This window comes from Drosophila mojavensis, unplaced genomic scaffold (assembly GCF_018153725.1).
Source record: "Drosophila mojavensis isolate 15081-1352.22 unplaced genomic scaffold, ASM1815372v1 contig_74, whole genome shotgun sequence".
Lineage (NCBI taxonomy): Eukaryota > Metazoa > Arthropoda > Insecta > Diptera > Drosophilidae > Drosophila > Drosophila mojavensis.
This window is the reverse complement of record NW_025318899.1, coordinates 7,865,983-7,892,028: the sequence shown is the minus strand read 5'-3', so window position 1 is coordinate 7,892,028 and position 26,046 is coordinate 7,865,983.

Below are 26,046 nucleotides of genomic sequence, written 5' to 3'. Positions count from 1 at the left end.
AGCCAGACAACGGCCAGCGGCAACGCATCAACAACAACAGCAACAACAACAACAACAACTTGACTGGAAACCTGAAATGTCTCAACACTTGGACCCCCACCGAACACCGGCCAGCAGTCGAAGCAGCCGCAGCAGCAGCAGCGGCAACTGATCGCCTCGATCGAAGCGTGCAATCGTCTTACACACACACACACACACACAATGAGAGTCGAATACAGGCGCGTTTCTAGCCGCGCCAAAGTAAAGGTCTACCGGTGGACATAAATTTAGCTGTAATGCGACAGGTGTATTTTTTATCTATGGAGCGGCATAAAACGAGCGACGCGACGCTTCGCCGTTGCCGTCGACGTCGACGTCGCGTTTTGCTGCGCATGTGCAACGCATTCAAACTTTGATATAATATAAAAGTTGTTGTTGTTGTTGTTGTTGTTGTTGTTGTTGTTGTTGTTGTTGTTGCTGCTTAAACAATTTCAATGCTATAACTGAAATAAATTCTTGATGGCAACTTTTTGACAGGCGCCGCGAGTGGCGGGCGAGTGGGTCTAATGTGATGCCGGTGGTGCTCGAGGTGGTGTCGCGAGTGGAGAGACTGGCAGAGACCGGCAGGCGCGTTGTTCATCACAAAAAGCAACTTTAAGCCGCTTGCAGTTTTCATTATTTACTTTCAATAGTCGTTGATTAAAGCGAATTCCAAATGGCTTCCGTGATGGCTGATAGATTCCAGTTATTGCATAACGATTTCTGACTGACCGCAGTCAAGGACAACTACACACATCTCCCGCTACCTCTCCCCCTCGTCCTCTCTCGCTCTCTCTCGATCTACGTGATAAGAACACACAGTATTATGTGATAAGCCTGACGAGCAGCTTTGTAATTATCTAGGAGGAAATGAGTTTTCCTGAAAAGTCACAGCTCTAATGAAAACTGAACATTTTTCTAGAGACAAACCAGACTGAGCGAGCCATTTGCTGGACATCAAGGAAATCTATATATGCCTAGCTAAGTTTAGCTCACGATTTTGCTATATGCTTCTGAGGCACAACTAGAGGATGTAGAAAGTAGTTTTGATTCAGTTTGCTCGAAAGTCAGCTTCCTGTCCGAACATTTGGTTAATAAGGTAAATTTCTTTAAGCTTTAGTCTAGTTTAGTTTGGCTTATGTTGAGTAGATTGCGGATTAATAGACGTATATACATATACGATTATATCTCTCTCCAGTACTGCATTATAAATATCCAAAAATAAAAATATATTTCTGATCAAATTGATATATATCTCCAGTATATATATATAGAGTACTAGAATACAAACTATGATCAAATTGATATTCCTCTATAGAATATAGAATATAGAATATATATAGACAGACTTTTTGATGCTTCACCCCGAGTAAATCAATAGCCGTGGATTTGTGCAGCTTACAAGTCAACTCGCAATGCTCTGACCACTTAAACCCCATTTGCTGTCACGCCCAATTGCAAATAGCCCAAATGCTCAACCACTTCTCATATTTGAACATATGCGATTTACACGCTGACAATAATTAGCCGTAGCAAAAATAAAAAGATGAATAGAAAAACGAAAAACGGAAAAAAGGAGAAGTAAAACTTAACGCCCCGGCTGCTTAGCCACATGAATGGGCAGTGTCACAGTAGCAGAGCCACGTCAACGACATATGTCCAATATGAAACCACCACCGAAACAATGCACATGTGTGCGTGTGTGTGCGTGTGTGCGTGTGTGTGTCTCTGTTGATGGCTTATGGCGAAAAAAACCCAAAAGTAAACACACACAATTTGCGATTTTTATTCGCAATCAATCATAAAATAAACTGCCTGTCTGACGGTCTGACTGTCGGGCCATCCGGGTTGTCTTTGGAGCAGAACAGAGCGAGAAACCCAACTGGAACAAAAGGGGCGCGCGTGAAAATGCGGCTAAGGCTTGGAAGTGCGGATTACCGCAGTACGCAGCATGTGATCGATCGCCTGACCAGAAGCAGCAGGAGCAGGAGTAGCAACAGCAGCAGCAGCAGCAGCAGCAGGAGCAGGGGACAGTCATAGAGGCCGCCTGTGACACGTTTTGCTGCTTAAGCCAAAAGACAGAAGACAGAAGCAGAGACGTAGGCAGAGACGGAGGCAGAGAGGCTGAGGCAGCCTCAACGCTGGCGGCACAGGAAGTGTGGGTTGTTCTCTCGGCCATTGTGGCCCAAAGGAGGCGACATGCAAATGCGGCTTAATTAACTTGTTGCACGTCGCCTCAGTTCGCGACGACAACAGCGACACGCATGCGCAGGCTCCTCGCTGCTGTCTGGCCGCTGCCTGTTGGCTCCCAGGGCCAGCGAGTTCATTTCGGCCTCGAATTGAGCCAAAGCGAACATAACACGGCCGCCAAATCAGCGCCAAATTGAAGTCGGCCGCACAAGGTGCCATCCACTGGCATCCACTGGCATTCGCTGGCATCCACTGGCATTCGCTGGCATCCGGAGCTGCTGCATCGCAATCCTGGCAACTAATTTCGCAAAGCGTTGCCCGCGCTGCCTCATTTACATTTGGCGCCAGTGGCCGATGGCCAATGGCTTTTTTCGATTTGTGCTTTTTGTTTTTAATTAATTCGATATCACAGCAGCATTTTTTTCGGCTACCGGTCTTTACTTGGGCTACCCTTTTTTGCGACTGCCTGGCAGGCCATTTGCATTTGGACAGACAGTCGGACATCGATACGAATTTCGGCATACGAATTTCATTCAGAAATAATTTTTTATGTCCAAATGTTGTGAGTTGATGCGGGCCGCTGCTGCCTCTGCTGCTGCTGCTCCTGCTGCTGCTGCTGTTGCTGCAGTTGTTGCTGCCGTTTTGGCCTTATCCTCTTGAACTTCATTTGCATAAACGGCATGAAATAAAATCAACAGTTGCAGAATCAACAGACAACCGAACGACACTCGCCCAGGCACCAGAGACGAAGCCAGAGATGGAGACAGAGACAGAGACAGAGACAGGTAGCAGCAGCCTACCTGAGCATTCTAAAGGAGACCAACACAACAAAATAAAATAAAAGAAAAATAAGGTAAATATCACCAAAAAAATAATAATAAAAATAAGAAATGTGTCGCATGGCGAAAGATAAAGCCCGTCGGGAGTAAATAACAGGCTCAGATTGCAGTTATTTCGGCTACTGTTTGACTCCCTGATAGAGCTGCCAGGGAGGACTCTCTGGCAGACCCAACATATGCCAGTTGCTGATAGCCAAACAATGTTTAATGGGCCTCAAATCGTTGGTAATATTCATATTAAATTCATATACTAAAGCTTAGCTCCCTAACCATATTTGATGATCCCGTTTATCCAGTCTATCTACCAAACTCTTCTCTCTTTTCCCACTTAGCCGACTATAACCCTATCTTAACTCCCATCTGCTGTCTGTCATTCAGTTCAGGCCTCTTCACAACTTCAGTTGCCTGTGAGGTCCACTTGAAGAGCCGCTCTTAAGATTAGCAATTAGCAAATCTCTGGGCAGGCACAGCATTCGCCATTGGCTGCAGCTACTGTGGGCTCAGCATGTGTCCGGTTGCTGTCTGTTAATTCACAGCATTAACGCCGTTTTTTTCTCGCTTTATTCTTGTCTGTCGGCCAACCATAATCCTGGCACATTTTTGCTACCAAAACATAAGGCCTTGCTGGCCTATTAGCGGACCCTTGGCCTATTCACAATGATCAATCAGCCTCAGGACGGCAGGCAGTCAGGCCGACCGTCCGACCGTCCGACAGGCTGTCAGCCATTCTGGCACCGCAGGAGGGCGTGCAAAAGACACGATCACGCCTCTTAAACGCATTACGAGAGCGCAAGACCGCAAGACGACGATGCGGTTGCAATGCCAATTAGGCAGCAGGACGAGCCAATGGGCTAATGTGTCAATTATGTGGCCTGCCGTCACACTGAGAGACAAATGAGCCGATAATATGGGAAAAGATCTTTGAAATTGTCAGCAGAAAAAAAAAAAAAAAAAAAAAAAATAAAAAAAAATCAAATCAAAGAAAACAAAATAATGTCTGGGCAAAGTTCGTGGCGGAGACAGACAACACTAATTCAAATGTTCCTCCACATATATCTCTATCACTGCGGCTGGACAAACAACAAAACGATCTTCGGCTTATCAAACTCTTAATCTAACGCTCACATTTCCATAGTCATTAAGTTGAGAACGGTCAACAACAACTGGTTTGAGCAAAGTTCCCAAAAATCATGCTCGATTTCCACGAAATTAATTTTCTCATGATTCACTTTCGTATATGCAGAGAGACAGGTCAGAAAACGAGAGTTGAGCATAGAATTTAATTGAAATTGATTGTTGAGTGATGTGAGGGGTGAGGGAGAGTGATCGAGTAAGAGACAGTGGCAGAGTGAGAGAGAGAGAGAGAGAAAGAGAGAGGGAGTTCGACAGATGAGGAAGCTGCCTCAATTGCAGCCCGTGCTAAAGCACTTTTCATTTCTATTATGCCAAGGAAGTTGCATTTAATCAGTTCTACACCAAAATATTGTCAGACACACACACACACACACACACAAACATACAGACATATGCACATAGAGAAATCAGCGCATATCTGTGAGATACATAAAATATTGCAAGGCGGCACGCTAATTTTGCTCGCGTGTTTCCTCAAGTGGCAGCCACTATGCCACTTGCGGCGCGGCAATCGCATAAATACGAGCTCGAATAGCTCCCCAGCTCCCCGCCCTGTCGCTTACCCTAACCACCAGTGCATTCCCTAACCCGTTGACTTTGGCTGCAATTTCCCGCTGCGCTTTGTTTGCTCATTGGGCGCATCCGTTGCCGGTCGCCCGGCTTCGTCGGCTGCAGCTCAGCTGCGGCAGCTCCGTCTTGGACTTGGACTATCAGTGCTCATTGTTGTGTCAATTGTCGTGGCTGTTGCTCCACAGTTGTAGTTGTTGCTGTTGCTGTGGCTGTTGCTGTTATTTGTCATTTGCCGTGCAAAAGCGCAAATCTCAGACACTGCACTTTATCAAGTCATAGGCAAAGCAAAGCAAAGCCAGAAAAAAACAGATCGGGCGCTCGACCGCCCACCCGCCCGCCTACTTCTAACTGGGTCAGGCGGCACTTAAGCGAATCGTGCGTCCATCTTCTGGCATTGGCTGCCACTTGAGCGCTTGCTTTTCACATTCAGCTCTGCTGCTTCTAGTGCTGCTGCTGCTGCTGCTCTGCTGCTACTCCGCCTAGGTTAAGGAGCCGGCCTAATAATAGTGCCCAGTTCGACACTGAGCGCACAGTAGCCCACAACAAATCACAAAATCGTTTAACAATAATTTCATAACAGCAACACAGGCCTCGACTGAAACTGTTCACAGAGCCCCAGCGTAAAATTATAGCGCGATCACTTAGCTCACGATCGCGATCAGTTGGGGGCATTTAGATTACCGGCTACTGCCAACGGAAGCTCCATTTGGTAGCTGTCTGCCATGGCCCTGGCCAACTCCAACTCCAACTGCAGCTCCTGCTCCAGCTGCAACTCCTACTCCAACTCAAACGCCGATGCCAGCTACGATCGCCGCCTGATCAGTCGTCATCGTCGTCGACGACGTCGTGTAGCAACCGAGCTGAACGCACGAACAAGCTGTGGCTCAGTGTGGCTGAGGATCTTTTGGCGCGTCGTCCACGCGAAATAATTTTTATTGAATAATTTTTCATTATTTTTCGTTTGAATTGAGAGGCCGGCCCGGCTGGCATCGCGAGACCAGACCAGACCAGACCACGCCAGGCCAGGCCAGGCCAGGCCAGGCCAGGCCAGACCAGACCAGAGCAGCAGCATCTCCAGCCACTGGTTGCTGCCTGCTCGGCTGCTCGGCTGCTGCGACGTAACCGTCAAAAACAATAAAGTCCAAAACGAGCGAACAATGTAAATGGCAAGTCATGATTTTGCTGTTATGCGCTGTTAAAAGGGGGCGCTCGCCGTTCGACACGATCAAGAACAAAACTGAAAGCCAAAAACCAAAAACCCAGGCCCGAAACTATGGCCCTCAGCCCAGGCCAGAGCCTGGACCTCCTCAGCCAGGGGCCTGAACCTGGACAGTGGCTCTGTCTGTCTGTCTGTATGTGTGGAGGATGCTACCGTTGCTACCAACGCCAGCTACGACGACGACGACGACGACGCCGACGATCAACATGACCCAAAACAATGCACTAAACAGAACCAAAAAGAACAACAACAACAACAGCAACAAAATACTTTACTCATACTTTATGCCCAAAATGCGGCTGGAGGAGCGAGCCGAGGAAGAGCAGACCCCGATCAATGCAATTGTTTGCCCCTTTTAGTCAAGTTGCGCACTTCATAAGCAAATACAACAAAACCAAACAAACCCAAACAGAAGAACAGAAAAACCAGGGCCAAAAGGCAAACAATGGACGTGGCCACAGCCCACGACGAGTGCATAAAAGGGGCAAACGACAACAGGCGGAGGAAGGGCAAAGGAAAGAGGAAGGAGGAAGGTGAAGAGTGGAGGGAGGAGGGAGGAGGGCGGAGAGCAAGGCAAAGACCCAACAACTTTGGCACTTTGATTGGAACTACCCAAAAACTGAAAGAAAAAATACATAAAATAAAAATGTAAAAATTACAAGAAAAGAAAAATGGTTGAAAAGAAAATTTACGCATGCGGAAAATTGACAGGAAAAGCATAAAAAATACGAAAAACACAAAAAAATTAATGCATGTACAAAATAAATTATTATATAATGAAAAGTATACATTAAAGTAAATAAATATATAACAAGTAAAACATATGAAAAGATAAATTTATGAAATTTATGCATGTGGAAAATTGACTGAAATAGTTTAACAAAATAGAAAAAATAATGATATATACAAAATAAAAAAATAATATAATGAAATAAATTTAAATAATTATAATATTTACATTTATAATTTACTAAAAAAAAACACAACAAATAAAATTTATTCATAATATTAAGAATACAAAAATCTTTCATTGAGTTCATTAAGCTTTGCATCGCATTGTGGCTTTCATTGTGTTAGCCTTCTTCTGCTTTCTTGTTTTGTGAGCTAAGCCTGTTAAACGTAACTCAGTCGCATTTGACACACTGACGTGTTTATAAAGTTGGACAATTGGACTGGGCAGACGAACAAAAAAGAGTTATAAGAGATGCACAGAAGACGCTCTGACCTTGAAGCTGCTGTGTTGCTGTGCATCCCGAACATTTTTATCATTTGGAACGGATATTTCCACAGCAACAATGAAATGCGGCGACAAAAAGTTAACCCCTCCCGCTCCTCCTCTTCCATCCATCGACTACAGTGGGTACCTGGTATATGGCCAGAGCCGCTAGCGGTACCGTTTAGTGCGCATGCGTTGCGAATGGCGGCTGCGTCTCAAAGCGAATGCCGCCACCAGGCATCCATGATGCTCCCTCGCCCAGACGGAGGCAGGAAATTTACGCGTGTGCTAAACACGAGACTTCCACGAACCGCTTTGGCCAGCAGAAGACCCGCTCTGAAACGGAGACCTTTGGCTGCATTTATGTGGCGTGGCAAAAGACGTCGTCGACGTCGTCTCGTATTGTTTCTAAAATGAAAGAGAAATTCCTCAAAAAGCATTTCAGTGCCCAAAGGATTTCTATTGTTTCAGTTTTTGGTTGAATTGTCGCGACGTTCGTCAAACGCTAACCGAAATTCTTCTTTCCTACTACTCCGAGCCATCGATTCAATACCAAAGTTTCCAAAAAGCAAACCTCAGCTCCGGCTCATTAAAACCTGGCCAAAGACATTCCACGATAGGCGCGAGCTTCGCCTCTCCGTTTTAGACGCTGCTGTAGGTTTATGGACGTTTGACGATTACAACGCGAAGGTCGCTCATTAAATGCCAAATCAAATTCGTATAAAAACATAAAAATTGGCTCGCAGCAATCCAGCAATCCATGGGCACACTTGTGCGTGATCGGTTGCGGTCGTAAATACGTCTCGGGGTATACAGCTTTTCTATTTTGTTGTTGTTGCTGTTGTTGTTGTATTTTGGGGCCCATGCCAAGTGTTAGCACGTTCTATGCCCGAAAGCCACTTGACCCAGCATCGACTAGACGAGACTAGATGACTAGCTGGTTGGCTGGCTGGCCCACTGAGTAACTAGCGCCAGCGCTTATCCATGTAGATAGTAAAAAGAAAATATATAGCCTTCTCTAGGTATAATGCCTCGCACACTATAAATCATGCCCAGCTTCAACAAAAAACTAAATCAAAGTGTGCTGCCTGAAGATTTCACAAAAATGAAGAAGAAGAAGAAGCAGAAGGAGAAGAAACAGCTCCAACAGCGCCCCAAGCGCATCTGCCAATACTCACACGCAGTCACAGATACAGTGAGCATTCGATATAATTGACAAGCTAATATGATGTGCTGAATATCGCCTCTCTATGCAGTTCTCATGAGTACACATTGTGTTTTGAGAACTGCATAGAAGAGCAATGGTTTATATATAATCAATTTACTTCATATACAGCTCACAAAGCATCTTCAGCTTGCCTTAGCTTAAAATATTCATTGGCTTTAGTCTTCAGTCAACAACTCGAATGCCCACTGTACTCTCCATTCGTGTATCTATTGTGTGTATGTGTGTGTTTATGTGTGTATAAATCTTCTTTTAATTTGTGACAAGATCAACAAGTTCAAAGTTGTTTCAATCAATTGACCTCGCTGCTCCCAGAGGCTACAAAATATTGTAACAGATCAGTCCAAGTGGCGCTGACGCTGACGCTGGCGTTGGCAGCGACGTCGACTGCTGCAGCAGCAGCGTAAAGCGTATAGCTATCAAAATTTAGCGAACAATTTGCGCAATTTGATCGCCGCATGCACGTGCAGCATCGTCAGCGGCATGCCACATGACGAGCAGAGAGTGGGGGCAGGAGGCGCAGACGGAGGCAGAGGCTGACCTGCATTTTGTCGCGCGCAGATTTGTGCAGCGGCTCATTTAGGCTATTATTCAATTAAATTGTTGGATATATATACCATATATATACACACACACACACACATATACATATCCAGTTGGCAGTCGAGTCAACTGCAGTGAAAGGCCATTGCGCATACGACGCGTATGTCGCCAGCTGCGTGCAACCTGTCCTCAGCTAAAACAGACCCATTAACCCAGTTTCTTTGTGTGGCTGCTACTGCTGCTGCTGCTGCTGCTTTGTGCTTTGTTTGTCTCAATTTAAAGTTCAATTTCATTGGCCCTCGTCGCTCGGCGCTCAAATTGACAATGTGACAGTTTCTGTGGCTACGCAGCTCAAGACGTGTGGGTCAATGAGCTCAGCGCTCTCGCTCTTCTTCAGCTGGAGATCACATTTCTCAACAAATTGAGATTCGTATTTGCCCGGCAATTCGGCGACATGCGGTGAAAGTAACTGTTAAATCACAGGCAAATAACGAACACAATCAATCTGATGACTCTTGCACAAAAGTGACGTCATATGCAATGAGTGAAACTAGATGGCAACGCTGGTTGAAGTGAGCTGAGAGCAGTCGAGGGAAGTGGTTCTAGAAGAAAGGAGATTACAGAGGAAGGTGGAGAGGCGAAGAGGAACGAGAGAGAAAGATGCTGGCAGTGGGCAGAAGCAGCAGATAAGGAAGAAGTTGCAGAGTAGAAATAGCTAAGACTTCAGATAAAGACTTAAATATTATTATATATGTATGTATAATATTATATATGAAATATAAAAAATAAAAGCAAATAAAATAAAATAAAATAAAATAAATTCGTATTACTTTCTGATTACTCTTAAACTTGGCTAATATATTCCCAATTAATGAGTTTTATAGGCCACTCGCTTTGGGGCCACATTAATCAGTTGGAGCTCTTTGGACAGCGCACGCAAACGCCTGGCGTTGCATGCAACATGCGGCGACATTCGCACAAAATGGCGCCCAAAAGCACACAGCGCAAATTTTATGCAGACGCCACCCAGTGAAGCCCCCAGCACCCAGCCACGCCCACCGACAGCAGCTCTCAGAGAGAGAGAGAGAGAGCGCCATCAACTTTAATGCATAAAATATTGAATTTTTGCAGACGGATTAACCTTGACTTTCGCTTTCGTCGTCGACAGCGTCGACAGCGCTGCCAGCTGCACTGCGTCCTGTCAAAGGATATAACTTTGACTGGCGCGACAGCAGGAGCAGCAGCAATACAAATGTTGCCAGCCAGCCAGTCAGAGTCTAGCAGAGACCAGGACATTTGTATGTACGACTCGCAGCTGAAACGACTGCGCCGCACACACACAGACACACACACACACATAGAGAGAGAAAGAGAGAGTCCCATTCACATGTAACTGGGCTTCGTCTAACTGGCTAACATCAACTGGTAGCTACGTCGTCGTCGCCAGCTTTTTGCCTTTTTTGTATGCCGCGCAGAGCTTCAAACATTCGTCCTTGGCGGCGACGAAAAATTGTTCCTTTTTTGAATAATTCATATCGCAACAGGACATTCAAAACACACACGCGATGCGATGCGATGCAATCTGAATGCGAAACAAGCTGAAAAGAGGTAGAGCACGTGTGTATAGGTGTGTGAGTGTGTGTGTGTGTGTGCTTACACATGTTGCTTGTTGTCAAATTGAGACGCATTGTGTACAATTAAAAAGTGCAGCTCGAATAGTTGTGCGAGGTCCTTGCTGAAAGTTATCGATAGACGAGCCAAGCGACAGCAGAAAACAAACTTCCGGCAGCTCATCGGGCAGCTATTTGGTATGCAGGATGCGTTCCACACACACACACACGCACACAGACAGACAGACAGCAGGCAACGACCTCGTTACGAAACTGGAGCTAAGAGAGACAGAGCGTGTGAGAGACAGGGAGAGAGAGAGAGTCAGTTGTAGAGCATGAGTAAGGCAAGTCCTTTCGCACGCCCCACTTCTGCTGCATTTAGATTTAATTTTTTTTCTTTCTATTTTCAGCTTGTTTTTGTTTTTGTTGTTCGATGCATTGGCGTGGCTCGTCCTATTATCCAACGCCGTTGTAGGTGTTGCGTGTTTGCGCATTTGAGCACATGATTAAACTACATTTTGGTATGCGCATTGCCGCACCTACCCCACCCCCGCCCTCGCCTCGGCGCTGCCAAAGGGTTAACGACACCTAGAGACGGCATCTCCCTGCGCCTGTGAGAAAGACACCTGCCACCTGAGATTTCTGCTGCTGCTGTCAGACGAGTTATGCGATAAGCATCAAGGTGAGGGCAAGGCAAGGCACAGGTACAGCTAAGAGGGCGCGCAGTCACAGGTAGACAACAACAAATGCTGCACTCTGGTGTCATTATCCCGCTTGTCAATCCTTTTCTCAGGCAGTCAACTAGGCAAAATGCAAACCGTTGCAATAATTGCACTGGCAGTGCACCGTTAAAGGATTGCCAACAGCCAGAAACAGTTAGACAAGTCCTGGGAATTGTGCAATGATATGCATGTGAAACGGCGCTGAGATTTGGGTCTCGGTAACTGTTGCATAGCAAATTGATGAAAAGCTGGGAACTGAGTGAGAATTTGGGAAGAGGACTGTGGGAAATTGTGGGTGTCTTTCATATGACATAATGAGATACGTTTTGTATTAGAATGTGAAAATGCAGTTATATGGAAGAAGACGTGGCAAACAGCTTATTATTAGAGATATATAAAGTGCGAACATGTTTGCTGCTTAGAATTATGTAATATTACAGCCCTTTGGGTTAAAGAGTAATGAAGGATAGATGCTCTGAGAGAAGCAGGAAGCAGTTATTGTCACAGTAACCTAAGTTTCTACATGCTTCTCTCTGTATATCTCTCTCGCTCTCTATATATACGCATATCTCTATATACGCATCGTTTATTGACTAAAATTGAATTGAGAACGAAGCTTCAGCCTCAGATGCTGTTTTCCTTATAAACCTAAACCTACGTAAACACTTTTTAAACACTTTTTAAAGATAATATTATATATCATAAAAACACCTTAATTTAACTTATTTTATATAAAATGCATTTAAAATATTTTTTTTATTAATTATGTAATTAAACTTCACTACCTCAATAATATATTTAAGCACCTGCCTGCTCTTCCCCTAGCTCTCATCTCAACAACTCCCACTACGTGAAGGCCTCGTAGTCTTATTCATCTGATGCCAATAGTTAAAACAATTTAATCATAGTAACAAGAAGCACTTGCAACACACACTTCGCGCTCCACGCTCCACACACCACACTCCACGCCCCTGGCCCCATTGTTGGAGCAAATGACTTGGATCAAATGTTGCCCGTTTGGGCTTAAGAGTTAAGCGCTAAGAGCATATGATACGCGCTCAATAGAGCTCTTTTTGGCTGCCCCTCCCTTGGGTATCATGGTCGCATAATTTATGACATTTTTGTGCGTCTTTTGTGTCGCGCTTGTATTAAATTTTGAAAAAAAAAAAAAAATAGAAAAAAAAATCCAAACTTGTCCAACTCCAAGTCAAAGTCGAAGTCGCAGAGTTGGGGCAACATTTGCCTGATTTTCACTGAGCGAGGTGCCGTAAGAGCCAAGGCAGAGGCGGGTCACAGAGAGGAGGAAACCAAATTTAAAACGCACGCACAAAATCTAAACTACGAAGGGGGGAGCAGAGGGGGAAATAACTAAGCGACGATCATTGGGATTTTATTTTTTCAGTTTTTTTTTTTTGGTTTTCGCTTTTGGTATCGATTTAAAGTCTGCTGCTTCTTCGTGTTCAGTCTGTGGCCCTTTGCGTGGCCGAGTAGAAATAATAATAATAATAATAAAAATAATGATAAGGTTGACCTGTTGTTAAAAGGCATTGAATGCCCTTTGGGTAATAATTTATTTGTGGGACACAAGCGCGCTTAGATTCGGCTTGTGTTTATTTATTATTATTATTTTGTTTTCTTCTTCATTTAGTTCTCTCTCTCTCTCTCTCCCTCACACTTGCTCACTCGCTGGCTAAGCAAAGGAACGAAAAAAAAAACTTGTTTTAAGTTATTGGATTGCTGGCTGAGCACTATGTAGAGGTATATCTTAGCCATAGATATCAGTTTGTATTTTTGGTTGTTGTTGTTTTTTTTTCTTGGTTTTTGTTTGATTCGGGCCACCTCTTTGGTTAGTTTTGTTAGTGAAAGCTGCAAGAGGCACTTTAAGACGATATCACCCGACTGATATATAGCATGGATACAGGTTTCCCAATCATCGTGTGTGCGTATGTGTGTGTGTGTATGTGTATTTGGGGGCGATATGCAACGAAAATCGAATTGGATCGTGTGACAAATTTCAAATTGGGCTCTGACTTCAGAGCTGAACTATGCGTTTGCATTGAATGGCTACGAGTATGTGATTGTGGTTGAGGTTGTCGCAGTGGATCGTGCAAATATCTATGATTATATGCAATTAAAGAAAAAGCGTTTAACTCGCAATGTGTCGTTACAAATGACAACCACAACAACAGCAACAACAACAACAGCCAGAGGCGTAGACAATACAAAGATCAAACGCTTGGCAAGCTCATAACAAATGAGTTGTTATAAGGCTGGAGCAGCTAATTGCAGGTGCCGGCAGCACAGAAAACAACATTAGACAACTGCAACAGCAACAGCAACAGCAACAGCAACAATAACAATAGTAATGTGAAACGTTTAGAAACGACTAAATGGCATTAAGTACGTGACAGAAACTGTAATTGGATCTATTAGAGAGGCTGCACATTGCCAGGCATTAGCCAATTTGCAATGATCGTTGAGATTTTCGACAGCAAACAGTTAAGCAAAGCTGAAAACGAGGAGTTGAGGATAAGCTAAATATATAATAAAAAATATATATATAAATTTAATCAATGATCTATACGGATTATGAGCTAAATAGTTAATAATATATGTAACATATATAAAATTGTAATCAAAGATCTATGGGAAATCCCATAGGAGTAGTAGCAAGTTTTTACTACTAACTACTAAGTCACTTCCACTTTAGTTCTGACTGCCTCGAGCTTATATTGCTTAACTTTTGCTTAGAGAAATCCTTAGACATATTCAGAGCGTAGAAGATCCGCTCTTAAATTCTTGTTGTTTACAGACAAACCGAAAACTCTCCGGCTAATACCTTGTTTTATGGCCAATAAGTAATAATAATACTAATAATAATAATAATAATCAAATCCCAAAGAAACTTACGAAAATTCCAAGTTATGAATGCTCATGTGGATCACATTTCAAACAGTTTAAATGTAAATTCGTATAAAATGCAGTTGAAATTATTCAGGTATAAGCACTTGTTAAATGATAATCATAATATCGTTTCAGCCAGACAAACAAAATCCATAAATTGGCGCCTCTTTCAATTAGCCACCATTTAAATAATTAACAATTGAATAATAAATGGAAAATATATTTAAAAAGAGATAAAACAACGAAAATATGCAAAAGCATGACAATTCATATGAAAATCTTTGAGCGAGAGAGGGAGAGAGAGTGTGTGTGTGTGTGTGAGAGAGTGAGTGAGATAGTTAGACTATGCGAGTGTTGATAATTATTCACCTGACAGTCCGATTTAACTGGCCAAAATGCTGACTGACTGAGAAATCATTCATTAAAAAAATTAAAACAAACAAACAAGCGTCAAACATGCTGTCGTTGTTGTTGTTGTTGTTACTGTTGCTGCTGTTGTTGTTGCTGCTGTATTCTGTTTGTGTTTGTATTTATACAAAAATTAAGAAAATAAAATATACAAGAGACGCGTGCCGCAGCTGCGTGTATTGCTTAAATAATTAATATTTTAACACTTGGTAAACAACAACAGCAACATTTTAATTTATCAGAAAACAACAACAACAACAACAACAGCAAGAGCAGCAAAGAAACAAAAAATTAAAACAGTTAACAACAAATGAGTGTGGCGTATTTTACATTTATTATAATAAATTAGCACATATATGGCATAATTGCTTTGAATTGGATTAGGCTGAGGCGATCAGCGATCGATCCATATGATTGATATGCCAAAGAGCTACAAATTTTTGAAAACTGAAAGAATACATATTTATATATCCAGATAGCCATTGATCATTGTTATATATGGCGCCCTTCTTCTAACTACTCGTATGCATATTTTTATTTAAAAAACAAAAAAAAAAAAAACGGAAATGAGCTTCATTACCAAAACAAACAGAGAATTAAGTGGAGCCAAGTCAAGTCGGTCGTATCGATAGCAATCGGGACTGAAGCCAAGCTGATGACTGACTGACTAATGTGAGTGTGTGTGCGAGTGTGCCTGTGTGTGTGTGTGTGTGTGTGTAGAATGGGTTTTGGCTGGGCATGAAAATGGAATACCTGTTTGATTTTTGGCCCGTTTAATTATTTCGTTTGCGTATTTTTTTCGTGCCCCTTTTGAGTGATTGTCATTAATTAATTTTGCGCACAAGGCTTGGCTTTCATTCATAAAACCAATGCTGCCAAATGCTAAATTGAAATGTGTTTTTTCTCCTTTTCTTGTATTTTTGCTTAGGCTCAACTCAACAACTCGTTGGGGGCATTCCTGTGCAGTCATTAAGCGGCGTCTGCGCACGCGCCCAGCAACAAGAGCTCAAGACCTTAGAGACTTCAACTGAGACACAGACAGAGACAGAGACTGAGACTGAGAGCTGCGGGCGGGCAACATGTCGATGATTGCGCAAATTGCACCTACACACAACACACAGCACACACACACACACACGCACGCATAACAAAGTGCGTGGTACATTGCAGACGCAGACATTCATCACAGATCAGCCGAGCTGCAGAAACTGGCACAGAAGACAGCAACGAAGTCAACGGAGACGACAAAAGGCAGCCAATTTTTCTGCAGCAAACACAAGAAAATTAGTTGGCAACTTCGGGTTTGGGACTTCAGCTGCAACTGCAACAGAGAGTCTGGCTCTGCCTGGTGCCTGCCAGCAGCATTGGCATAAATCACTTGGCAGGAAGCGTTGCGAGCCTTGTTGCGCCCACAACAACTTCTATGTGGCCATTAAAAGACGTTTGTTCGTTTGCCTGTTTGGCCTTTTTGCATTCCGTCGTCGAGACGAGGCCATTGCAAATTGAAATCGAAATCAGTTTGCCAACAACAACAACAACAACAAGAACAAAGGAGCAGAGCTCGTCAGCTCATCATCTTCACGGTCCTGCTCGTCAGCAGCCACGTTTGTCGCGCTGCAGGCCAACTGGAGCCCGATCCTGAGGCTGTGGCTGCTGCTGCTGTTGCCTGACTCTGGTCCTAGTCCCAGCTGCGCAAGTGCCCGGGTCGACCACAAGACCACAGTCATCATGCGTATTGCCCTCTCTGTTTCCCTTTATTTTTTACATATTTTTTTTTTTTTCTGTTGCACTTTGACTTTGCTTCGCTGAAAAGGGCAAACTGGACAGCGGCGCACTTGGCCCTCAGTCTGGCTGGGCTGCTGCTTCCCCCTAGAGACTGAAATCCAGCCAGCAGAAGCACTGAAAATGCCGCAGAAATAATTATTTCTGTTTGCCATATTTGTTTTTTTGCTCATCTCATCTCATCTCTTCTTTTTTTCGCCTTTTTACGCTGTTAGTGGCGAACGCATTCAAGGGCTTGGCTCAGCTATTGTGTATGTGTGTGTGTGTGGGTGTCAGTGAATGTAGGTGTATAAATAGATGGTGTGTTGAGATATAACACTAAATAATATGATATGTGACAGAGCAGAGCTGAGCAATTCTAAAGATTTAAGCGGCCAAATTGCATTAATGAGAATCGCAGTAGAATCCAAAGCGCATTACCATTATATAAAATATGAATACGACTTTATAGCTAAGTATTTTCCAGGTAACCCCTATGGGTTACTAGCTATTAGTACCTAGAATACCTATATATAATACTTACCCTTAAATGTATTAACCATTAAATCAATCACATTAAAATCTAGCACGCCCTCAAACCTGAACATCAAGTTGATATTTGTATTTATAGATATTTAGACGCCGTAACATTGTAATTCCCATTTGCTAAGGCTGAGTGTTTTTACTTTTTTAGATCATTTATAGCGATAATTTAATACCAGGTATTGCACCGAGACTTGTCTAAAATAATATTAGTTATGCCACTCAAGTGGGAGGGTGTGAAGCTGGAGTGAGGCTGGGTTTTCCATCCATTTAGCCGCCTGATTAATTATCACATGGCTTAGAATAGGCCCGAGCCCAGCTGGGAATCACGATCAGTCGATCGAGCAATTCCCGACGGCAGCAAATCTATTCGAAATCCGATTTACAATGGGCTGGTAAACCACAATAACTTCTTATATTTTTGCAAAAACCACAAATCCAAGCACATTGCGTATACGCCGAGTGGGCCAATTAAAGAGGCAGCCAACAAAAATTAATATATCAATGTGCCAACTGCACATTGCGCATACGCCGTGTGCCAGCACTGCGGCCGTAACTACAGCATTAACGGGCCACATTTCAGCTAATTACAATCGAAACGCTTGCCATGCGCTTTGTCAGTGCGATGCCCACATATCATAAAGCCAGACAGTTAAGAGCTCGTCTGTTATTATTGCCCGTGAGTAAAACGATTTTGCATAATTTAGGCATTTCAAATCGATTACGCGTGCAGCTCACACCGATTACCCCGACAGCGACTGCAAGAGAGACAGAGACAGAGAGAGAGACAGAGAGAGAGAGAGTGAGTGAGTGAGAGAGATGCATGCAGCAGGCATCATCCCAAAAACGGGTGCGCACGCGCACGCGCCTCTGATTACACAGCAATTGATTTTCAATTTGAAATACGTTCGTAATTTTCAATTCGTTGCCCACGCAGCCTTAACCAAGTCCCAGTTGGCAGCTGTCGATCGCAGTTGCCATCTCGCATGGCATCTACCCTTACCTCCCTCGCCGACCCCATTCAATATCTTTAATGTGCCATAATCAATCAACAGACACTCGGCCAAGTTTTTCTGTTTGTTTTGACTTCGGCATTGCAGCTGAAACAAATATGCCACTAATTACAGTCTGAGAGTCTCCGATCGAGAGTCTCTCTTGGCTCTCGTCGCTCGGCTTGCGGTTAAGAATGCCAAGACGTGGCATTGTGTGCATTATGCAACCCAACCAACCTATGTGCAATATTTTTTTTTTTTAACTCTACTGCTGCCGTCGCTGCTGCCATCGCTGCCGTCGTCGTCCATTGTTTGCCGTGACTCGCCGCAGCGTCTGTGAATCGCCTTTTATACACAATTACATTATTTATCGTTTAATTAACTCAACCCGCAATTATTTCAATTAAAAATGCTGCTCAGCCGCCGCTGAGTAATGCACACGGCTCAAACTGAGCCCCGCTCAGCTAGCTCACTCTGCATCTGAATCGAAATCGGAATCGGAATCTGAATCTGAATCTCGGACTGCGACTGGGATTGGGACACAGATAGCAGTGGCTGCCATTGTTTGTAGTGGTGCCAAGCCACAGGGCTAACAGGGCGTGTGCCTGGCCACTGAGTCACCTCTCAGACACTGACAGTCTTAGCTCTGTTCCGCTATCAATTGCAATGCAAATCGGAGCCAATCAAAAGCTAATTAAGAATGTAAAGCCCTAGCATAGCAGTAAATGAAACTTGGAGCTGAATATGAAGCGGCTAAGGTGTAACAGATGATAAAAAAAAATTGCAAAAATAGCTGAATTTCCAAAGAGAGGAAAACTTGCTTTTTAGAACAATCAACTGAGTTTTGAGTAAGTTATGGGAGCTTGAAGTTAGACGTAGAGCTTGCTGAAGGCCAGACGAAATTATTCTAGATAAATGTTGAAATCAAAGATTTCATTTCATTTTTCATATTTTGACTAGGCATTTTTAATCTTGAGCATATTTTCACTATAAATATTAAAGAATTTCTAAAGAGATTTTACAAATGAGTTCAGTAAAAAAGAGTTCATCTCAAGCATACAAACACATTCAGCTTATACTCACTTCTAGTAATATCATTCAAGACAATCGTGCAGAATTAGAGCTAGCTCTATATGGGAATCCAGTTTATCGCCAAGACACAAATCCAATCAACGATGAGCTGCTGCACGACACTTGTTACCAGAGAGACAAATGCGTTTGAAGCTATCGACGCGTTATCAAGTTTTGTAATTAAGCCGGCAAATCCGTGGCTAACGAAGCGAAGATCGGCATTTCCATGTGACTTGAAACTGAAATTTATGATAGCCCCAATAGCTAGCTGTTGGGTCCGCCTCATGCGACTCATGGTCATGGTGTTGATTAGGCCAGGCCAGGCCAAGCCGCCAAGCCGGGCTGGGCCAGTTCGCTTGGGTCACAGAGCACAAGTGTCACAGCATGGCGCAGTTGAGCTGCCTTTGTGTGTGGAGACATTTGCCGCCATTTGGCTGTGACTGTTTTTTTTTTTTTTTTTGGTTGGTTTTTTTTTAGCTATTTCGTTTTGGCCTTTCTGTAAATTTATATCTCATCGAGTTGACAAGCTAAAGAATGGCTACCCCAAGCAGCAACAGCAACAACAACTATGATTTCAATAAAAAGGCGTACCGCTAAGTTGGAAAGTTACATTTTTGGAAATTGGTTAAAGTCGAGTCGAACCAACAGACCAAATGCCATCAGGTTTCTTTCTCATTAAACTTTTGTCTTTTGTTGTTGGTGTTGTTGTTGTTGTTGTTGGTGGTGGCTTTTTAATTTAATAGATTTGCGCTTTTTACGAGCCAAGCCAAAGACATACAGGTATTTAGTATACACATATATATTTATTTAAGCCAACTCTAAATAAACTAGAAGTCAAGTTCTTTTTGGCGCGCCCCGAATCGACGCATAAATTTGCAATTCATTAGCAGATGCTGTGCTTAATTTTTACCAACATATATAACTGCTATATATGTATATATATATATGTATGTGTGTATATGCGTGTATTGTTGTTGTGTTTGTCATATACATAATTTATGCGACAAGTTCTACTTTTATTTGCGTGATTGGGATTAAATTTTAATGGGTTCATTGATTGCCACGATTTGAACATTTTGTTTGCCCGATTTACACGTGGCCGCAGCATCAAGGCGAGCCCAACAAATTCATCAATGACCACCCAAAGCAACAACTACAACAACAACTACAGCAACAAGAAACAACTAAGCAAAGTGCTTAATAAATTTGTTAGCTAATTTTGTTAAATGCAATAAATTTTAACGAAAATGTGCTACAAAAAATATCTATGGGGCTAAAGTGAGCAAATAAAACAAAAAAAATCGCCATGTACGCACATTTGCTTAACATTTCAACATACCCTGTAAATGGGGTGAAAAGTAGTGCAAAAATTGATTCGGAAAAAAAGGTTGTTGTAAAGCAAATATAAATATTTAATAAAACAAAAAATTAAATAATCATAATATTAAAAAAAAAAATAACAATAATCAAAATTCAAATATATATATAAGCAAAAATACAAGAAATTAAATTATATTTATTATAAAGCATTTCAAAAAATAAATAATGGAAAATAAATTTAAATAAAAACACATTTTATTTTGTATGAAAAATTGATAATTTAAAAAATATTAATTTATTATTTTTATCTCTAAAATAAGTTAAAAATTTAATTTAATAAAAAAGGAATACAAATTCACTTTAGTTATAATTTAATTTTATAATTTTTAAATTTGCTAAAATTCCAAAAATTTTAATTGCTCACAAATCTTGAGTTATTTACAAATTTAACTAAAATCCGTTAAGCATGCAACACCTACAGAGTAGCTGGCTAGTCGGGCATGCTCGCTCTGCATTTGACTCGTATTTGTTAGTTGAAGCTGTTGTTGTATTTGGTGCGCATAAAACAAACTACATGTGTAGCAATAAAAGAGCTGACCAAAAAGCAAAAACAAACAAAAAGACAGTTGAACCAATAAAAACAACAATAACAACAACAACAGTGAGAGAAGCGAAGCAACAAGACGAGCAAACAGCAAACATCAAACACGATTTGCTCAAATGTACGCAATTATTTATCGGAACCGGACACGGACACCGAGTTCGAGTCGGAGTCTGAGTCGGAGTCGGAGTTGAAGTCCAAGTCGAAGATGGAGCAACTATTGGGGGCTGCACTTGGAGTACAAGCCTCCATGCGCGGAGATTTATGCACTGTGGCAGGACCCTTTTGTTGGCTGCTGCTGCTGCTGCCGATGCTGTTGATGCTGCTGCAATTGAGTAGTAAAAAATAATTTCGCCTTATGAGATTTATGTGGCTTGTTTGCACATTTGATGTAGACGGCCAAACACCTCGGCAACATGACCAAAAGATGCCAGGGCAGAGCAGAGCAGAGCAGCAGAGAGTGGAGCAGTGGAGCTTGGCGTGGGCATGGGCAACCTCTGTCCATGTGGCCACTGGACAGGCATATAAATTGCCCTAAATTGGAGCCGAGGGGCGTTCGCTGGACGCTGGCCACGCCCCACTTTCTATTTCTAAACGGCATTTTGGAACGCATCAAGAAAACCCAACGAAACTTTCACCCAAAAATGTCATTCGATTTCAAATTTGTAACTCTCTTGGCCACAGTTTCTTATCAATTTTCGACTTTTCGCGTGGGCATAGAGCAAGTGAACCTCGCCCTAAACGCGAGAAACGAAACAAAAGCAAAGCCAAAAACCAAAAACCGCCTTTGCGTGCAATTGCACAAATGTCGAACAAATAAACTCATTTTACTGCCAATAAAATGACGAAGTGGAAGAATTAATGCAAATGAGCCGAGCCGAGCCGAGCTGAGCTGAGCTGAGCTGAGCTGAGGGAGTCAAGAAACTACAATAGTTCGTACTAGCCGTAACATAATTGTGCTGCAATTGCTGGGCCAGAACTTGGGCTCCGTTTGAGTGTATCATTAATGCCTCGAAGCACATAATAAAAGCCATAAAGATTAGAGGCACTTAGGCACGAATTAATAATAAAATAAAAGAGTTAATTTTCAGTCGTTTATTTGCTTATCTAACTTGATTTGGATCTTTAGGACTTGGGCGTTAGCAATGGCTGGAAATCGATTGAAAGGAAAGTTAACAAGAATTTTTAGCTATTAGCTATGTTTAGTAATATTCTTGAGCTTTAATTGAAATATATTTTCTTATTTTTCTATACGAACTACGTTTCAATTTTGCATACATGCTTAAATAGTTCCATGTATAACAACAAGCCAAACAGATTTAGATTTAGATTTTATTTATGTTAATGTCAGACAAAAGCCAATAAAAATTCTTTGTATCCTAAGCTCAAATTGTTTCAGTTATTTGATTACTTTTCTGAATGGCTCAAGATGCTCGAATTGTTGCGTGGTATTAGATCTGCGAAACAGATTTACTTGCATTGAATTATGCCATTAATATAACTAAATTATTGTAGATAATTTAATAAAATTACGTATAAGATTATTGTCTATTTCTCATATATTTAGCAAGTATTATAAAATCAACTTAGCATCACTGAAACTCTAACTGAAAATTAGAAAATTTATGTTGATAATTCCGCTTTGTAATAGGACTGATTCTAAAAGAGTTGATATATAGATAGAATAAACATAGACTTAAATTAGATAGAATAGATTGCATACTGCAGTTACATAGCTGCGCTTCACTCTATCAATATCAATAGCTTTCAGATTTTTCAACTAGTTCATCTTCTAATCACACACACACACACACATGCTCACACATACTTTTCCCTTTTCATCCATTCAATCAGCCCATCTTCATTAGACTTTTACCTTATTAACTGTCAGTTTTGCTTTCCCCTCAAGTGCTGTTATTAAAGCTTCACTCATTTAATCGCCCGCTCGACTAGATTATAAATTCCACAGCTGACTGGCTGGCTGGCTGGCCCCCAATAACCTGGCAATCATATAGCTATTTAATCGATTTTAAAACGTTCATAAAAAATAATAACAACAACAAAACATGAACTCCGAATTACAGAATGATATTTCCAAAGCGCAGGGGGTGCTTCCCCCGCTGGTGTCAAGCGCCTTTTGGGTTGGCAAGCGAATATATAAAATTTGGTTTTTATATCGTCGTTGACCTTCGTCTAATAAGAAAAACAACAAAAGAAAAAACAAGAAAACTAAAACTTTGGCTAATGAAAGAAAACAAATTTATAGGCATCATAATTATGCGAAATTTCGTTATCGAAGCCGAGCTAAGTTTTTGGGCGCTTTTTTATAGATACCTCTTTGTTGTTGTAGTTTTCGTTTTTGCTTATGTTTTTTTTTTTTTTTTTTTTTTTTTTGGCCAGACCTAATGGTAAATTATGAAGCGATGTTAGAGAGCCGCAGAGCTCGAGTCCGCCTTATAGCCATTGCCTGTTAGCCGTTGTTTTGGCCCAATCAATTTCTGGTTAATAAATTTCAACGTAAAATTGTCAACGCCACAAGATGGCAGGCTATTTACGTTGTTGTTGTTGTTGTTGTTGTGAAATTATCGTTGTCTCTGCTGTGAGTTTTATTTTTTTAGCCTTTTTGTTTTTTGCTGTTTAGTCAAGCTCTTCTCCTTCTCTGCATGTGTGTGTGTGTGTGTTTGTGTGTGTGCAGTGAGGCGTTTCGGTCTCTAAACATTTCAAAAAATGGCACGTGCGCCTGTGTCAGGTTTTTAACGATCGGCTAATTTTGTTGTGGTTGGTTAGCATTTCGAATCTGTTCGCAATCTGCCAACTGCCTAGCTGTCTTCCAGCTCCCTATATATATATATACGAATAGATATATATATGCTTATGCGACATAGCTGGGCTAGTCAATAAAAGTCGAAAATGTAAATGCCTTCAAATAACTGATGGATTGATTTGCTGACTCCCTGATTAAGTTGTTGCTTCCATTCTCAAGAATGTCGAAGCTTCTACCTCAGCCTAAGCGAAGTCTCTTACGAATACTTTGGGCTAGTCAAATAGGCAAGAATGTCGCTTGAACGTCTGTCTGGCTGGTTCTTCGTCTTTAAACTTATAGCTAAAGTCAACGCTTGAATCCAATTGACAGTTTGACATACTTAGTGAAGCTCAACCTTTTGTGGTCTTATCTTAGACAAGATTCAGAGTTCTGGAATAGGTTTGAATCATCGTTCAAGGCCTTAAGCTTACATCATCACATATTCAATTTATTTATCTATATTTATTTCTTTATAGAACATTATTCATACTTTCAGTTTTTATCTTATTTATTTATTTGCCATAAACCTTGATTCCCTTTTATCTTCTATATAACATAATTTATATTCCCTTCCACTCATTCCTTTATCATAATATTCTTTTCTTCTCTAACTTATGTTTCATAATGTAGCTTTAGTTCTTTCATACTTTTAAATTTGATTTTATTTGCTCTAACTTTAGTTTCTATTTCCGTCTTCTATATTCCCGTCTCCACACATTTGTGTCTACATAGAGCATTTGACAACACTGCGAGCTGACCATCACTGATTTACAAGCTGACACAACACTGGCACTTGGCAAATCTTTTACAGTGCTGATCACTTTTTATCTTTATGGCTCCACAGCATTCAGCTCAGTGTCTGGCTGTCTGCTTGATACTCTTGAATGATCAGCGCAGCTTCCATTCATGCAAACTGGTAGCCAATTGTCGACTGCAACCATAAAATTGGCCAACGATCGCTCCATTAGCTGCTCCTTACCACTGATCCTCAGTCTCAGTCTCAGTCTGTTTCAGCCTCAGTTTCATCGTCCTCTTCCTCGATTCGTTGTGTAATTGTCAACTGGCACGATCAGCAACATCAACGGCTCATCAGGCTGCCCTCTGGCTGCAGCTCGTACTCGGACTTGCGCTGCCTGACAACTCAATAAACACACACACACACACACACACACATACAGACATACACAGTCGCACCTGTTTACACCTGAGCAGCAGGGCCACGTCTGCAGCATTGCTCATCAGTATCCAGTTTGATTTCATTTCATTTCATTTCGTCTTTTTTCCCCTTTCGCATGCTTATTGCCCGTTTGGATTGCGGCGCTAGACACCCGAACCCAAACCCAAGCCCCAGCCCCAGCCCAGCCTCAGTCCAGGCTCAGCCTTGCTTCATCTCCAGCTAAAGTTCCAGCGCTGTTCAGAAGGCGTTAAATGCATGATTTGTGGCCACAGTCGCTTAATGGTAATGAAGCTGATGGTCAGTAAGCCAAACAGCCAGCCAAACAGGCAAATGGGCAAATGGGCAAACGAGTTGATGGCTGGGCCCATCCGCATGCGATTTTACTTTTTATTTCAATTAAGCCGCTGTTGCTCTTTTTTTGTGCGAATTGTTTAACTTTATGGGAAACTCACGTCGGCTGCGCGATTCACTCGTGCAAATTGTAACCAGCCTGTGCAAACGGAAATGAGCTACAGGCATTTTTGAATTGAATATCATTTCGAAAACTTACACAGAGTGTAATTGCGAAAGTAAAACCGAGTTATATGTACATATAAAGCCAGCTTCTTTAAAGAGCTAAAGTGTGCAAAGCTAATCAGATTGCTATATATATATAGTAATAATAGTATGGAAAGTGTTGCCAATGTAAAATTGAAGCACTGAGAGAAAGATTGAATTGCAAAGGGGTTATAGAATCGAAAAGGTATATAAAGGAAGATGCATATGATGCTTTTGTACCCTGAAACCATTGAATAGGGTAAATAAGTGTATATTGGTTTTTCCTTATACTATTCTTATAAAATATGTACATGATCTAGTGGAATACATTTATTCTATAAGCATTTACAACAATGAGAACTGTACACCATAGTAACAGCCTCAAAAATTTTAGCAAAATTATCTATATTTAAATTATATACTAATCTATACATAGAGTAATTCTTGATCTGTAATATGAAATCCATTTAGCCTAATCCTATCCTAAATAATTAATAATGACTCAGCTCTTCCAGTCACTTTCCACTTCCAAGCCAACTCTGCCAAGTAGCAACTCTTAAGTTAATTTTCGCTACCGCAACGTCGCTTAGTTATTAAAGTGGGCATGGCCTTGTTATTGTTATTATTGCTAAGAGACCATCAA